Genomic DNA, 18292 nt, shown 5'->3' on the forward strand with positions numbered 1-18292 from the left:
AAAAAAAAAAAAAAAATTCACTGAAGTCTAACGCAGCCTCCCACAACAATGCTAGCTGGTACACTGATGCCAATGGATTCCAAAACACCTACCTAGTGGGGGAAGCCTGTACTCAAGGGGCCCACCTTCCAAAAGATCATTCTGGATTTTCTTTGTTGTTTTTTTTTAAATCCCCCCTCATACAATTGAATGTTATTTGACCTCAAAGGGGAAGGAAATTCTGACACGTGCTGCAACATGGATAAACCTTGAAGACGTTTTGCTATTCAAACCAGTCACAAAAAAGACAAACACTGTACGATTGCACTTATATGAGTTCCCTGAAACAGGCAAATTCATAGAGACAGAAAATAGAAGAGAAGTTACCAGAGAGTGGGAGCAGGGGAACGGGTTGTTATTGTTTCGTGGGAAGATTTTCAGTTTCAGATGATGAGACTGCTCTGGAGATGGATAGTGGTGATGGTTGCACAACACTGTGAATAAGCTTAATGCCACTGACTTGTACAGTGTAAAAAAAAGGTTAAATGGGTAATTTTATGGTATGTATATTTATCACAATGATAACAAAGCAAAAAAAAAAAAAAAAAAAGCAGTCAAGTAGTTTGCCCAGAGCCTGCCCCGTCCAGCGTTTCCAGAGACACTTCAGAGTTGGGAGGTGGCACCATCTAACAGACATCTTTCTGGACGCACCAGACATGAAAGGCAGAGATAACTGGCAGCAGGTTCCCCAAAAAGAGAAACAAATGGCAACCACAGAGTGACTGGGGCAACAACATTCCTGCACACACATGAGATGGTCCCTGAGCAGTTCCAGAAACGCAGTAGAAGAGACTAGACAGCTCACAGTGGCAGGTGCAGACAAGTGATTGACGTGGTTATTGTAACTCAGTTTTTAAACTACACCTGTAATCAGATAAATAATAGCTATGGAGGGAGTACTTTACGATGTGTGGGTACCTGAAAATATCTGGAACTATATGGATTAATACATATATAGGAAGTCCAAGTACAATGTTCTATATTATTATTATTATTTTGTAGAGATAAAGTCTCGCTATGTTCCTCAGGCTGGTCTTGAACTCCTGGGCTCAAGCGATTTTCCTGCCTTAGCCTCCCAAAGCACTGGGATTACAGGCATGAGCCATCACGCCCAGCCCATTATTTTTTAATTGCTTGATGACCTGAACCTTTCATTCCTTCTTGACTGTGGAGGTTATGCCAAAATGTAAAGTATCCTTTTGTTTACTCTGTTCTTTTTCCGAGGATTCAACAGACTGAATTTTGAGCCTCTGAAATTCAGTAGGATTTAACAGAGAACACGTAGAACAGGTGATACATGCTGGAAGAGCAGACACATAACTCACTGTAGGAATGCCAAAGAGAACGCCATGATTCTGAGCAGACCTGTCACAGGAGACAATGCCAGGGAAGCTCTGGAAGTGACACTTGATGTGGGCCCTGGGGATTAATAGGAATTCTCCAGGCAGACAACAGGACTAAGGAAGGGACAGTCCAGGCAAAGCAAGAACCAAGTGAGACACAAAAGACATTCATTACACGGAGGGTGGGCGCTCGCAAGAGAAAGTAATGGGAAGGGCTGGAAGCCTGATTCTCACTATGCAGACCTGCATGAGAACCACCAGGGGGCTTGCTTGAGGTGCAGAGCCCTAGACCTCAGCCCAGCCCTCCAGGAAGGAACATCTCTAGTGACAGGGCTTAGGAATGTACATTCTCAACAGCATGCCCGCGTGACTTCATAGCACACAGCAGTGCAGAGGGGGAGGACAGAGCTGGAGGGGAGTGTGGAGCCACCGACTGGGGCAGGCTGCAGAGGGCTTTGCACTCCAGACAGTATTCGGGAGAAGACAGAAGGGAGTATCGAGTGGGAGGCTTCTGGAAGAGGTGGTGTAACCATGACAGATTCACTGCCCCATGCACACAGCAGGTCAATACGCTGAGACATTGGGTTGTAGCAGAGAAAGAGATTTGATCGTAGAGTCGCCGAATGAGGAGACGGGAGAAAACCTCAAATCCATCTCCCTGAGGAGTTTGGGGCTACAGCTTTTAAGGGCTTGGAGTTGGCTGAAGCGTGGGCTGGTGGAAGAGTTCAGAGGAAGTCACAGGACAGGGAGAGGAAGGAGTTGCAGCCTCATGCTGAGGTCATTCCTCTAAAGTGGCCTCCAAACTGGTTGCTGGAATTTGGGGTCTGAAAAGCCTTACAATCCTAACGCAAGGGGGATGCAAAGGGTTAGTAACTAGTCACTTTTAGCAATCAGGAAGTAACCACAGTGCAGCCTGACTAATGCTCAGTTATAACTATACTTCTGCCCAGAGCCCAGCATTCAATGCTTGTCCCCCTTGTGGGAACGGTTTCAGTGGGAGGAGGGAGTAGAGGTGTGGTTACAGTAAAGCAAGTCTTGGTTATCGGGGGGTTTTACTGATCCATCCTCCCAGAGACTGGGAACTAGCAGGAGGGAGGGGAGGACACCGCAGGAGGGAAACAGAAATGAGTTGCTGGGATGGTGATTGGGGGCTGAGAGACGGGGAATTTTGATGGTGGACTCACAGTGTGATGGTGGATGAGAGCCAGGAATGGTGTCCAAAAGGCAGGAGCCACCAGAGGCATGCAGAGAACACCTGCCTTCTGGGGATCCCACAGCAGGGCCTGTACAACCCAGCCTGAGCCCTCCTGCTGCCTGGCCACAGCTTTATTTGGGTAAGCTTGTAGGGACAAGTGCCTTTGCTAAGGACACACTTCCCTCTTCCTAAGAATTAGCAGGGAGCAAACCTCTCCTGCCTTTATGAAAGTAGAATACAAATATTTGGGGAAATATATGGTTATTACTCTTTTGTGGTAATAACCATTTATAAACAGTGGCTGTATCGGGAAGCATTTGATAAGAGAATACTACACTCCTACCAAAATCCCAAAGGCAACAACTTTTCTTTGCTTTTTCTGTGTGTGTGTGTGTGTGTGTGTGTGTGTGTGTGTGTGTGCGCGCGTGCGCACCACCTTTACTTGTTCTTCAGGGACATTGAAATGACTACAGGCTGGGCTCGGTAGCTCAGCCTATAATCCCACGCTTTGGGAGGCCTAGGTGAGTGGACTGCCTGAGCCCGCGGGTTCAAGACACGCCTGGGCAACTTGGCGAGACCTCATCTCTACAACAAATCAAAAAATCAGCCGGGCACGGTAGCGCATGCCTGTAATTCCGACTACTCAGAAGGCTGAGGCGGAAGGATCGCCGGAGCCCAGTGGGTCGAGGCTGTGGTGGCTGGGAGCGGCCACTGCACTCCAGTCTGGGTGACAGAGTGAGAATCCAACTCAAAAAAAAAAAAAAGAAGAAAGAAACGACTACAGGGAGAAAAATGACAGTCCCTACTAATCAACTTAATACCAGAAAAGGAAAACATCAAAAGAGCTTGTAATTTAATAGTCTAAGCTAACATAAAAACAAAACACACTGAGGTGAGAGGATTGCTGGAGCTCAGGGGCTGGAGATCAACCTGGGCAACTTGGTGAGATCTCATCTCTACAAAAGGTAAAAAAATTAGCTGGGCGTGGTAGTGTGCGCCTGTAGTTCCGGCTACTTGGAAGGCTGAGGCAGAAGGGTCACCTGAGCCCAGGAAACAGAGGCAGTGGTGGCCCTGAGTGTGCCACTGCACTCCAGCCTGGGTGAGACTCCAACTAAAAAACAAAACAAAACAAAAAAAACACATTCATGCAGGAATGAAATGTAAGGTCTTCTAAAAATCTGTTTCCACACCTCTGTTTGAAAACAAATTTGAAAGTCACCTCAAACTTCAGCTCTATTAGATTTGAGTACCTCACCTGTGAAATGGGTGGGTACCATGACTAGTTCATAGCAAGATTTCTCAGCTTTGGCATTATTGACCATTCGGACTGGATTCTCCTTCATTGAAGGTCAGGGAGGCTGCAAGATGTTTGGGAGTATCCCTGACCTCTACCTACTAGATGCCAGTAGTAATCCTTCTCCCCAAGGTCATGAAAATTAAAATGTCTCCAGACATGGCCACATGTCTCCTGGAGTATGGTTACCAGATTTAGCAGATAAAAATTCAGGAGACATAATTAAGTTTGAATTTCAGATAAATGACAAATAAATTTTTTTAGTGCATGAGACATACTTTTATACTTTAAAAAAATGGATCAGATTTAACTGGCGGCCTGTGTTTGATCTGACCACCCTACCTTGGTGGACAACAGGACTGTTGATGTATTAATTAAGATGTGTGTGAGGTGTCTGGCACAGGGTGCACTGTAAATGCTCTAGGAGCCTGCAGTTAGTACTCGAGGCTTCCTGTCCCTTGCCAGAACCGCAGTCAGGGGTATGTGCTGCTGTGAGGAGAAAGGGAGCCCACCTGTGAGCCCACGTGTGCCGGGAACGGGCATCCCAGTCAAAACTGGCTTCACACCCAGCTCTGCTGGAGGATCAGTCTGCCCGCGCTCGAGTGCTCTGTCACTGTGGGCTCCCTGAGTTATCACATCATCTCTTGTAAGTAGCGTTTAGAGAAGGTGATATTGAATGAGAAACTGCTGCGTTAGTTCCAGACTCAGTCCCTCTGCGTTTGATTTTTCTGGCGCCACAGCCCTAGAAAACCATTCCCCAGGAAGCACCAGGACCAATCACTTCCACCGTCGATGGCAGCTAGGAACTCATTTGCGGGCCGAGATTAATGACCCAAGATTCAGCCTTTCCAGAGAGCAGAGGTGAAATTCAACTCTGTGTAGATGCCTGACATTTTGAAACAAAGGGGAAGGGTCAAGGGGTGAGAAGAATTGCATCTGAGTGTCTCCTGTAGCACCATAAATCATGGGTGGGCAAGAGTGAACTGCACCTCTGCCAAGGATTTCATCGATTTGGGCTCTGAATTTTCTCTTCAGACAATCCAGATGAAACATACTTTTGAGATTATGGTGAGAGGTGCCCTTTGAGTTATGTATCGGTGTATTAACTCTTGAGGGTTGTATTATTCCAAAAGGAGATCCAGTTTGTGTGTGAGGAAAATGCATTTGTTCATGAGAATATGCATTTCTGACTAAAGGGGAGCCCCTTTCCCATCAGCCGCAGTGAGATGCATCCTTAGAAGCTGAATCACAGCCAGGTGAGGAAAAACCAGAGTGAAGGAGGAAACAGAACCATCCTCTGGCCACCAGCAAGGCCCACGACAGGCTGGAGGTTTTTGTTTGTTCACTCTTGTTAATAAGACTTTGTGGATCTGCTCCAATTTATAAAAAGTCGCACATATATGGGAAAGTGTTTGAAACAAGGTAATAAAAACTGGCAGTGGCCAGGCGCGATGGCTCACGCCTATAATCCCAGCACTTTGGGAGGCGGAGGTAGGATGATTACCTGAGTCCAAGGATTCAAGGCCAGCCTGAGCAACTTGGTGAGACCTTATCTCGACAAAAAAAAAATTAGCTGGACTTGGTGACGTATGCCTGTGATTCCAGTTATTGGAAGGCTGAGCCGGAAGGATCACCTGAGCCCAGCAGGTCAAGGCTGTGGTGGTCATGAGCATGCCACTGCACTCCAGCCTGGGTGAAAGAGTAAGATTCCAACTCAAAAATAAATTAATTAAATTAAATTTTAAAAACTGTCAGTTTCTACAGAACAGTTTGGGGACATGTATAGCTAGGCTGTATCTCATGCTGGGGCACAAATGAATGAATTCAAAACATTTTATAGCTTTGTTGTGCTACTCAGCATAAAAGTGTCTCTCTTTTTAAAAAATCTCTATCTTTTTTTTTTTTTTTTTTTAATACAGGGTCTCAGCCGGGCTCGGTGACTCAGCCTGTAATCCCGCGCTTTGGGAGGCTGAGGTGAGTGGATTGCCTGAACCCGCGGGTTCAAGACCCACCTGGGCAACTTGGCGAGGCCTCATCTCTACAATAAATCAAACAATCAGCCAGGCATAGTAGCGCTTGCCTGTAATTCCGGCTACTCGGAAGGCTGAGGCGGAAGGATCACCGGAGCCCAGCAGGTCGAGGCTGCGGTGGCCGGGAGTAGCCACTGCACTCGAGTCTGGGCAACAGAGTAAGACTCCAACTCAAAAATAAAAAGTAAAAATAAAGATACAGGGTCTCACTCTGTCACCCAGGCTGGAATTCAGTGCTGCAATCATGGCTCACTGTAGCCTCAACCTACTGGACTCAAGTTATTCTCCCACCTCAGCCTCCTGAGTGGCTAGAACTACAGGCGCCATCATGTCCAGTTAATCTTTTTTGTTTGTAATTTTTGTAGAGACAAGGTCTTGCTATGTTGTCCAGGCTGGTCTTGAACACCTGACCATAAGCGATTCTTCTACCTCAAACTCCCAAGGTGCTGGGATTACAGGCAGGAGTCATGGCACCCAGTCTCTCTGTGTGTCTTCAGTGGTGATACAAGTAATCATAGTTTTCTATGTTCTTTCCTGTCCCACCATACTGTTAGGGGCATACCAGTTCCTTAACATGACAATGAGCTCTTCCAGCCATTAAGATGTCAGGTAGTGTGTTGGCAAAGGATTATGGACGTGTTTTGATTTCATAACAGGCATGTTGTTGCATTTCCAGTAATTTGATGGGCCACATTATCAGGACTAAACTTCCCACAGAAAACACTAAGAGTTAAACATGACAAATAAGGGAAAATATCAGTAAGGATGTAGAAGTTTTCTACAACATAATGAACGAATTTGACCTGATGGATAAACGTAGACACTGTATCCAGTAACTGCAGAGTATGCATTCTTTTTGCACAACATGGAGCATTTATAAAACAGACCACGTACTGTGCTGTAAAGCAAGTTCCAACATATGTCAAAAAACGACCAAGCCTGTGCTCTCGTCACAATGAAGTTAAACTAGAAATCAGCTTTTTTAAAGACTCCATATATTTGGAAATTAGCAAAATATATGTCTTAAAAGTCACTTTTGAGTGTACCAAACTCCGATTTTCAAGGAATTCAAGAGTGGGTTCCTTATTGATTAATTAAATTAACATTTGTTGAGTGACTACTCTGCCAAATGTTGTACTAAAGATGACTCAGACATGGCCCCTCCCCTGAAGGATCAGACCTGCAGGTAAATAATCACTCTCCCATGTATGTGGCTTTGCTGTGGAAATGTACAGGACACCAAGATGACTCAGAGGGGAGACTGATGTTCTGGAATAAATACAGAGGATCATCCTCTCTGCTTAGTTAATAGAAGACTGAAATTTAGGTGTTCTCTAAGTTGGCAAAGGGCAGGGGAGGTGGCAAGGGTCCTAACATATCACAGAGCAGGTGACACGACCATGAGCTCTGTCAGCCCTTGGGGCATCAAGCAGTGTGCTGGCAACGGAGCATAGCACAGGGTCAGGGCAGGGAGGACATGGGATGGAGGAGCTGGAGAAGGCAGGGGCCCAGTCTTGGAGGGCCTTGTTGTTGCCCAGAAGAATCTGAACTCCACCCTGAAGGGCCGGTCGACAACCAGTGAACAGTTTTAGGCTAGTGAGTGATGCAGTCAATGTTTATTATAGAAAGAGCTCTTGAAGGTACATGGAAGATAGAACAGGCTGACTGGAAGCTGGGAGCTCTACTAAAGAGAAATGATATCGAGGGGTGAGGGATGAAAATTTACCTGCTTGGTACAATGTTCCTGTTCAGGTGCTGGGTATGCTAAGAAGTCCAGACTTACCACTATGCAATACATCCATGTAACAAAGCTGCACTTGTACCTCCTAAATACGTAAAATAAAAATAAGACAAAAAAAGAGAAGGGTATTAAAATAATTTAGCAACCAGGCATTGACCAGTACAAAGAGAGGAAGCCAGATCACCAGAGCCCTGGGGCCCACTGCTGGGCCAGGTATCCCCCCTACAGTTGCTGGATCCTGGAGAGATCCAGGGCTCAGGACATCAGGGTAACAACCATGACATGCTTACTTCAGCATTCCTGCGGTGGGCATAGCCCACAGATTCACACCAAAAGGTGTCAGCCCTATTCAGGTGACCCGGGCAAGGCATGGCAAGGGCCTCCACCACGGGGATGCAGAGAAAGGAACGGGTTTGGGAGGACTGCAGGAACAGAATTTCATCTCTCAGTGACTGACTAGGCAGGGAGGGAGGAGAGTAGAGGCTGACTCCAGGTTGCTGGTTCGGAAGGCTCTGAGCAAGGTTGTGTGTCACCACTTGAACTGGGATCTTTGGAGATGCATCTGATGGCAGGAACTTGTGATGATCTGGAGGACATTTTCTTGATGGGGATAAATTGGACACAAGTGAGCAAAATCAGGTTAGGGGACTAATGGGCGGGTCTTCTCCAGAGTCCTGTTTCCATCCACTGTGCGTGAAGGGATGGTGTGAAGCTGCCTTGCTCGAGGCACAAGGGTCAGAAATTAGAGCGCCCAGATCATTGTGGTCGCATGCATTTCCCGCCTGTGAGAACAAAATTGCTTTGACATACATGATAAAACTCTAAGGGTCACTCTGGGCCCGAGTCATGAGTTAAGCAGATGTTTCAATGGTCAAGATGGTCAATGGTCAATGTTAAGTGATTTGTTCTGGATCAGAGGATACAAGCAAGAAATGGGCCTAGAGAAAAGGAGCAGGTAGGAGACAAGAGTCAGCAGAGGTGCACCAGGGTGACCTTTGACCATCAGCAACCAGGAGCCCCCAGACTGACCTTTGCTGTCCTAACATGGGAGATACTACAGCCCCCTCTCTATCCTGCTCCCCTCCTCAAGAGAACAATCTTCCCCCTAACACTGAATTCCATTAGGATTTTTGTACTGTCTCTCAAACAACTTCTGGGAATAGACACAGTACTTTTGCTGATCATGAGAGAGATGTTGCTGAGACCACGTGCAAACGGCAAAAAGAAAACTTGATCTGGAAGAGAATGAGGACCATGCAGTTGTTTAGGACACTGTTTGAGGGGTTTTTTGTTTGTTTTTGCTTTTGTTTTTAAGACTATTTTAAGGACAGCTGCTTTGAAAGCAGATTGACTGAGTTGCTAATACATGAAATAAGTACATTTGTTTTGCTACAGGTCCTCTGCCATAGAGCTATACTCAAGAAAGACTTTCCTGTGGCCTCATCTGGTCAAGAAACAAGCTCTTAGAATCAAAGGGAACCTTTCCAAAGGAATGAGCTTTAGAGGCTAGTATTCCAGACCCAATGTATTAATTTCCAATAGTTTGTTGTGTTTGCTTTTCAGTCTTCTAAGACTGTACCTGTTCAAAAGTGAACATAACTGATCTGCTATTATTCATCCATGAGCATCAGTCAATATGAGTTGATATGAAAATATAAATATGTACACATCACTTAAAAAAATTTACATGAGTGAAAAGAAGAAAAGTTAATGTGTGCCTATATATGCTACAAGATAATAGGCTGGACTTGGTGGCTCAGCCTGTAATCCCAGCACTTTGGTGGCCAAGGCAAGTGGATTGCCTGAGCCCAGGGGTTCAAGACCTGCCCGGGCAACTTGGCGCAACCTCGTCTCTACAATAAATCAAAAATTAGCTGGGCGTGGTAGCACGTGCCTATGGTTCTGGCTACTTGGAAGACTAAGGCAGCAGGATCGCCGGAGCCCAGCAGGTTGACACTGGAGTGGCTGTGAGTGTGCCACTGCACTCCAGCCTGGGTGACAGAGTGAGACTCCAACTAAAATAATAATAATATGAATATGAATTTGAATATGAATATATACAATGTGTACCTATAGACTAGTGAGCTGACTTTGTATGCATTTATGATATGATATAAGCTTCAGTTATATGTGGTCAGAATTTGACTATCCTAAAGGCACTTGCAGTATATAAATTTGCATACAAATCTTTGGTAAAATTTTTACTGATCTATATTATCATAATAGTAACACTATATAATTGCCTACAAAAGAAAATCCCAAAGGACCTTTGTTTAAAATATAAACATACATACATACACATGAACATGTTAAGCTACCAGCTTTTTCCAAATCCTCAGACTCGTAATTTCTCTCCATGGAGCGAAGAAATCACCATACTTGAGTCAGTCTTGCTGCTGGCACCAGGAACCCTTTCTGTGAAAGTTAGGTCATTCACTTTTTGCATATTTAGAGCACCCACAGAAGATATTCCAGAATAAATAAGCCCACCAATTTGTGAGTTTTAAAAGCCACCTGGAAATTGTTTTCTTTGAAAGTGTTGTAGGGTCACAAGTTAAATTCAGGAAGTAGAGCTACAATGTGGCTTCCTTCTACTGTTAACCACACGCTTTGTGACTTCCAAAAGGCAAGACAGGAGCTTGGAAACAGAAATAGAGAAACTAGTAGGAATGATCTGTCAGTTGCTTGGACCTGCCCTTAGAGACAAATGACTGTTGGGGTTGGTTGAAATTTAACCTCTGAACTCTCTTTGGGATTGATAATTGGATGTCACTTCCTAAGGCATGATTATTTGCTGCTGGCAGATCCTTGCTGATTATGGCGAGTGTGATTATGATTGCTTTGTGTGACACTGTGGGCAAGAGTTCTCTGCCCCAAGAACCTAAGATTAAATATGACTGGGATGATAGGTCAAAAGATTAAAGGTCTGTGAATATAGTTCTCTTTCCCACTAGAGACACTGGGATAGTCTCTGGAACTTTCTCATTGATATCCACAAATGAGCACTGCATTGTTGGTGTTTAGGTTCATCACAATCAGAATTAACAACATGTTTAGTTCAGAAAAATGTATAAAGGCTGAATCGTGGCACAATTATAATTCCAGTTTCCTTTTCATCTCTCTTCTCCCATTGGTGCCTGTGTCTTGGAAAAAATTAAAGACTTGCAACTCTTTGAAAAAAAAATTTTTTTTTTAGCGAAAATAACATAAGAGGGTACAAAATTTAAATGATAAAGAAATATCAAAAGTGAAAGCGCCTATGAGCTCCTACTTCCTGCCCTGAGTGTTTATTTTAAATAGTTTGATGCATTTTCCTCCCACTTATTTTCTAGCTCTAATGGTATATTTTACATGTACATGAAAATGACATCACTGTTATTTAAACTGTTTTGAAAAGAGCTTTTTTTCATTGAGCCATGTAACTTGGACATTTTCCATGTCAATTTAGAAAGATCTACCTCATTCTTTTCCGGTTGTTATATGATGTTCCACAGCACGGCAGTACCATAGTTTATTTAACTATCTCTCTTCCATGTTTTCCCCTATCAGTCTTTTTTTTTTAATTTAACAAATTAAGAAGGACACAAAAAACATCTCTGCTGATACCAGGAATAGGGATTGTCTAGCTGCATCTGGTTAAATCTTATGGATTCACAGATGATACTAGCTACATGATAACCTGAGTTTCTAGCCAAAGATTAATGTTTCATGCTGATTACATAGTATTTATATCTTTAAACTCATGACATGTTGAAGGGATAAAGTTTTATTTCTGTAGGCATAAAATTAGGCATTTATCTGATCATTGTTCCCTTTCTAAGCTTGTTGGCCACTTGAGAAAATCAAATTTTGAACCATTTTTCCACAGAGAAATTTTAGTTGGCCAAGTGCCTTGTCAGTGAATACTACAGGAAAATCAATTTGTTGATTTATTTCTTAGTCATTAAAATTCAGTCTCCCTTATGATATTTAGGGTTTTCTTTTAGAACATTGGTTCCACCTGTTGCAGCCAGAATCTGCTTTCTTACCAAAGACTGTTTCATTGTTAACATCAGACAATCAACAATAGATCAGCACAGTAGACGTCGAGTCCATAGGGGACCAGGACAGAGCCCAGAAAAAAACATGAACGCCGGCATCTGTCTATGTGTGTCACACACTTCTGCCTTGGCACCTTGAAAGGTCTTGGGCAGCCAGGCAACTGGGGAGGCAGCTGGTTTCTGCAGTCACTGAGCACGTCAGCTTGAGGCTGGGAAATGGCCTTGATTATTATGCAAGATGCATAACCCTCTTATTAGCACCGGACTGATTAGTGCTGTGCCGGAACTGCTTTCTGTAATACCCTAATTGAGGTCCTCCCTTACATGGGATTTACATTATCTGCAGATAAATCCCTCAGTATGACATTTTAATGAGCATTTTAACAAAGTCCAAAGGACAATTAGAACCATCACCCGCACAGGAAATATTTTTTTAAGACAAAAAAGCGTGGTGCCCACATACAGGGCTCGTTTAAGGGAATCCGTTTTACAAACTGCAGAAGAGTATACAAAAGCAACAACCTGCTTTTCCCAGCGTGTAGGGCTTGGTTCCACATTCCTGTCCTTCACTCTGAGTTGACACCTATCCACTTTCTGGTGTCTATGGTGTAAGCTTTGTGTAGCTCTCAAGTTCAGATTTCAGCCATCGTGAAATGGAACTCTGGCGGGGGACCTGAAGATCCAAGGCCGAATTGTGATAGTGGTCAGTGTCTTACCCCTTCAATCTTTGACCTATTTTTAATGCAGAGAATAGTATTTTAGTTTTACAAAGCATTTGAAGGGTTCTTCCTCAGACCCTCGGGTATCTGTCTCCCATTCAGGCTACAGGTCATCATCCATCTGTCTCTGAGTCCCCATGAGTCATGTCATAAGAGGAAAGGAGCGTCCAGCACCTCCTCCAGGACTCCCCATCTCACTGCACTGTCTCTCCAAGTCAGATGGTTATGATATTGTAGGACAAGGATGATTGGTCCTGGCGAATCCCATCTCCTTCTTAAGTACTGATTTGAATTCTCTTTTTAACTCTGACATCAGAAATTTAAGTATTTTCTTGTTTTGTTCATGGACCTGAATCAGAAAAGACATGTGGCTAGTCTTTTTTTTATTTTTATTTTTGAGTTGGAGTCTCACTCTGTCACCCAGACCGGAGTGCAATGGCCGCTCCCAGCCACCGCAGCCTCTACCTGCTGGGCTCCGGCGATCCTTCCGCCTCAGCCTTCCAAGTAGCTGGAACTACAGGTGCGCACTACCACGCCCAGCTAATTTTTGATTTGGTGTAGAGATGAGGTCTCGTCAAGTTGCCCAGGCGGATCTCGAACCTGCGGGCTCAGGCAATCCATTCACCTCGACCTCCCAAAGTGCTGGGATTACAGGCTGAGCCACCGAGCCCGGCCTAGAACTCTTAAGAAAAGACTCCTTGGGACAGAAAGACAACTCTGCCTCTTCTCAACCGACTCTAGCATAGATTGTGTTGTTATCGTGTCTGTTAACACAGCTGCCTTTTCACTGGCTCTAACCTCCCTGAGGCAGGGAATCATTGGCCTCTGTGTCACAGCATTATGACTGGCACATCCAGGCACTTCATAAACGTGTGAATGAATGAACCAAAAGTACGTGAAGATACCACCAGGCATTAGGGAGATGCAAATTAAAATCGTGATGTGATACAACTGGACACCTATTAGAATGGCTGAAAAAAATGTAACTGACAAAAAAGTGCTGGGAAGGATGGCAAGCTGCTAGAACTCTCAGAGATGACTGGTGGGAAGACAAAATGGCTCAATCACTTTGGAAAATAGTTTGTCGGTTTTTAATAAAGCTACACGTGAACTTATTATATGACTCGACTATTCCACTCCTTACGAATTTACCCAAGAGAAAAGAAAAACTTTAGAGCACACAAAAACCTATATGAAATGTTATCAGCAGGTTTATTTATAGTCACTTCAAATTGGAAATAGTCCAATTCAATCCTGGTGAGTGGATCAACCGTGCTAGAGTCACACAATGGACTACTACGCAGAAACGAAAAAGAACAGACTACTGAGATGTGCCACAGTTTGCATAAATCTCAACTGTATTATGCTCAGCATCAGAACTAGATTGAAAAAGCTGCATACGGTATGAGTCCATTTGAGTGACAGTCTGGAAAAGGCAAAACCGTAGGAACAGAAGAGATTAGTGATTGCCGGGGCTTAGGGATGAAGGAGGGGTTGCCTCCAAAGGAGAAGCATGAGGGAATGTCTTGAGGTGAAGGAACTGCTCTGCGTTTCTGTTAGGATGGTGGTTGCGTGACCGTGGTTGTCAAACTCAGAACTGTGTAACTAAAAATAAACAAATAAATTTTACTGTACATAAATTACAAATTCAATTTTAAAAAGCAAATCGTGTTTGTTTTGCTGTTTAGTGTAGATTAAGAAAAAACAATGAAAAAAAAAAACCTGGGTACCTGTGATCTTATAGCCTGCAGGGATTTCGCACATGCTCGTGTCCATATACACACACAGGAGTGCTGTTGCTTAAAGAACACTTCTTGGGGACCAGGACTTGCTGTAAGACCGAGGAGAACTTGATGAGTAAAAAAGCGGGTTCTTGCTCTCTGGGTGGGCAATAGGACAGGTAATAAGTGAGTGTGACCACTTTAGGTAGTGATAAGTGTTGCCAAGAGAAGAAAACAGGCCTATATGATCAAGAATGGGATTTGGCGTGTGGTCCTCTCTGAGTCCCGGAAGGTATGAAGCAGGCAGCCATGTGGGCAGGTATCCAAGTAGAGCAGTCCACACCAGAGACATCACATGCGAAGACGCTTCCGGGACAACACTGAGGTCTGAGATAGCCTGGAAAACCTTACTCAAAAAACTCACAAAGGCTGACTGAAATACGGCAAACATCCTTTCCAATGCATGGCCGGGCTTCTAGGAAAAAAGAGCCCCTGAGATGGAATTAAGCTCTGTGTTCAAAGAACTGGAGCAGGTTCATGCGTGAATAGGGAGAAATTTATGGAGGCCTTGGACGCCGTGCCAAGGCATTTGGGTTTTATTCCAAATGCATTGGAAGCTGTGGGAGGCTTTCAAGCAGTGGAGTAAAGTGCTCTCACTGACATTTTAAAAGGGTAACTTTGGCTGCTATAGGTAGTGGCAGGAAGCCATATAGTCACTTTGAGAAACCCGTTAGACATCTCAATGGAGATGTAAGTAGGCAGGTTGAGGGATGTTTCTGGAGCTCTGGGAAGAGAGCAGGACATATTTCAGAGATAGTAGTAAGTAGACAGTATTTAAGCCATGGAGATAGATGAACCTACCTAGAAGATCCTGCGGACAGAGATGACCAAGATTTCAGGTGTGCCAATTTTGGGAGCCAGTCAGAGAAGCCAGCTAAGAAAACTGAAGGAAAGCCAGTGAAGTGGGAAGGAAACTATCACCTGTAGCAATGAGGAAGCGAAGGGAAAAATGTTTTTTTAAAAAGAAGGCAACGGACAACTCTAGGGAGTGACTCTGAGAGTGTGAACTGAAAACAGAGAAGCAACCATTACATTTGACAAGACTGCTGATGTTGATTAGCACAGTCCCCGTGGACTTCTCGGGCAGAACCTGTTTGGGTGAGTATATTGTGTGACAAGGGAGACAGTTGCTATAGACCCACACTTTGAGGTCTTGCCATGAAGGGAAATAGAGAAATCGTAGCACAGCTGGAGACGCACCTAACGGGTCAAGGAAGCTTTCTCTCAGCCATCGTCGTGGGTGTGCTGATGGAATGACCTTCTCTCAGATGTCAGACATGATGTACTGGTGGAATGACCCACCAGACAAAGTGAGAGAACATGATGATGAGGGTTGGAGAGGAGGGATAGAGACCTACAGGAGTCCTGTCCTAGAGAGACAGAGAAGGATGAGCTCCAAAGCCCACAGGAGCAAGGTGGCCTTAGACGGACGCATGGACAGTTCATCCGCCGTAACCAAAGAGATGGCACAGAGCTGGGATAAGCACAGGTAGGTGTGTAGGCTCAGGAGTGAGAAGATGAGATGAATGTGGATGATGAATGTAGATCTTCCAGTGTCTATTTTCTCAAAGAAAGAGGAAGTGAGGTCAAGTACAAGGAGTGAAGACAAGTTTTCTTGGAGATTTGAAGACAAGTTTTCGTTATAAAATAATGTTGGAGACTTAGAGAAAAGCATATTGCAAATAAATGGAGAGAGAAGTAGGTGGACAAGACACTCTTTATGTAGAGAAAGACACCATGATGCGTGTGTGTGTGTGTGTGTGTGTGTGCACAAGACAGACTTCACAGCAACAAATAGGCTGAACTTCAGCTGCTGGACAAAAGAATCTGCCCCGAGGAAACTACATTCTAAACTGAGCAGAGCTGGAGTCTGAATTGGTTTGTTCTCTTCTGGGTTTAGATCATAGTCCAGTTTCCTCAGGGACTGGAAACTGCCCAGCTGGGATCATACTGCCAACAGTCTCCACACCCACTGATGCAGTAAGAGGGAGGGACCATATTCTTAAGGCCAGTTGTCAAGAGGGAGCCCAGCGTCCTTGGAGAGACACCTGCAGAAGCAGGTGTCAAGCAAAGCAGGAAACCTGCAGTTTCACAGAAAACGCTACAGTTCTGTGACTGCACTTATGACAGTACATTAGCAGTAGAAGTATGACCATAAAGAGAAGTGTATTGGTGTCCTGTTCCTGCTGTAAAAAATCACCATGAATCTATTGGCTTTACACATCATAAATTGATTATCCCACACTTCTAAAGGTCAGGCATTTAATTTAAATGGGTTTGCAGGGCTTCCGGAGGTTCCTTCTGGGGCTCTAGAGGAAATTTGTGCTTTGCCTTTGCCAGCTTCTACAAGCCACCTGCATCCCTTGGCCTGCGACCCCTCCCCCATCTTCACTCTCTCTCTGGTCTGACCTTTTCTTCCCTCCACACACCTCCTGTCCTCACCCTCACTCTCCTGCCTCCCTCCTTTTCTTAGAGGGACACTTGGATTTCCAACGGGCCCAGCCATATATAAGGAATCATCTCTTCATCTCAAGATCCTTAACTTAGTAACACAAAGTACCTTTGCATGTAAGGTCCACATTCACAGGTTTCAGAGATTAGGAAGAGAACAGTTTCTGAGGGGAGGAACATTATTCCTGCTCTGCCCACTGTAATGACTTTCTTCCTCATTAAATCACTTCATCGTATCTTCCTTGGAAAACCTCTCCTTCTGAACTAACTGATGTAAACAGTGGCACCAGTGCTCTCCCTGTACTTTATGGAACGCGCTGTAGCCTGACATTTAAAACACTACATTAGCTTAACTCAGCCACCTAAAGTTTTTACTTTTCTTCCAATGCTTAAAATTGTAGGATTTTAGATCTTTTTCAAAAGAAGTTATTTATATAAAACTCTAGGATCAAATGTGAAGTGAACAAGTTATGGTTTATCATAGAATTTCTTCTGTGTTTTGGATATGTGAGACAAACTTCTCTACATAAAACATGGAGAGCAATTTTGCCCTCTGAAGTGTATGATATAATTAATTTAACAATTCACATAATCTTTATATATTAAATTCCCAGGGAAAAAATGTCTTAGCCTGAGATTAACATAGCATAGCATGTTTACATCATTTGTTAAGGAATTCCGTGTTTAAGAGCAAGTGAGTGTGAGCACACACTTGAGGCTATGTGCTGGGTGAGATTCAGTCTCGAATCCTGGTAGAAAAGACTCTGATATGTAACTTCGGCTTTGTGGCCTTGAGGAAGTTGTGTCACCTTCAGAATCTCACTTGGCTCCCAGGTAAACAATGAATAATTATACAGGTCTCATGGGGATTGAATGTAGGCTACCTGACTTTTGCTCGACAAAAAGTAAGCATTGTTATAAATTAAAATTTCACCTCACATAATTCATCTATGCCTCTGTAAGTCTCCTCTGTTTTCAATTAGACTTGATATGCCTCATTATTTCTTATTTAGAGCCATATTTGAATTTTGCTTTCAGCCATTTTATATTCATTCAAATATTGGCTTTCTCTTAGCCCTTGAAGGGATTTCTGCTTGTATCTCATTGTGCTTGTTTTTAGTCTATTAGTGGAAATTTATATTTTTATAATATTTAGAAATTAAAGTTTTCTATTTAGAAGTTCAGTATTCTCTGGATTTATGACATGATGTGTGTATGAGGAGAGCGGCAACCACTGCCAATTCCTAGGGATTGTGCTGGTCAAGGTACTGGCAGGAGACCCACGACACTCTCAAAGGCCATGGAAAAGAGCTCAGTGAAGGGACCGTTTATGAAGATGTGGAAACCATGAAGAGAAGCCAGCAAGGATAATAAAGTGCCTGGATCCACCAGTATCTCAATGGCGGCAGGACAGAGGAGTGACCAATGAAGCGGGAGGCCAGGGAGAGGAGAGCGCCCACTGCCAGACCTCCACCAGCGAGGGAGAAGGGAGAAGGGAGGCAAGTCACGCAGACGTCCCACCCTCCTCCCATTCTCTGTGTTCTTGCCTTGCTTCCTTTCTTCCTGCCCAGCTCGATGCCAGTGGGCGAGGCAGCCAGTTTGCTGCAGTCCAGAGAGAGTCGTTTCTGGGCACACAGCAGGTGGGAGAGAGTGGAGAGT

At 44.2% G+C, this 18292-nt stretch overlaps 1 protein-coding gene across 1 annotated transcript in view; it reads left to right on the forward strand.

The window, feature by feature from the left end:
• The window catches only part of SV2C (synaptic vesicle glycoprotein 2C), a 226635-nt gene that overhangs the window by 172503 nt on the left and 35840 nt on the right, over positions 1 to 18292 (forward strand). The gene's annotated exons all lie outside the window — the stretch shown is intronic.

Source organism: Carlito syrichta, unplaced genomic scaffold, assembly GCF_000164805.1.
Source record: "Carlito syrichta isolate Samal-C Ts95f unplaced genomic scaffold, Tarsius_syrichta-2.0.1 Scaffold289542, whole genome shotgun sequence".
NCBI lineage: Eukaryota > Metazoa > Chordata > Mammalia > Primates > Tarsiidae > Carlito > Carlito syrichta.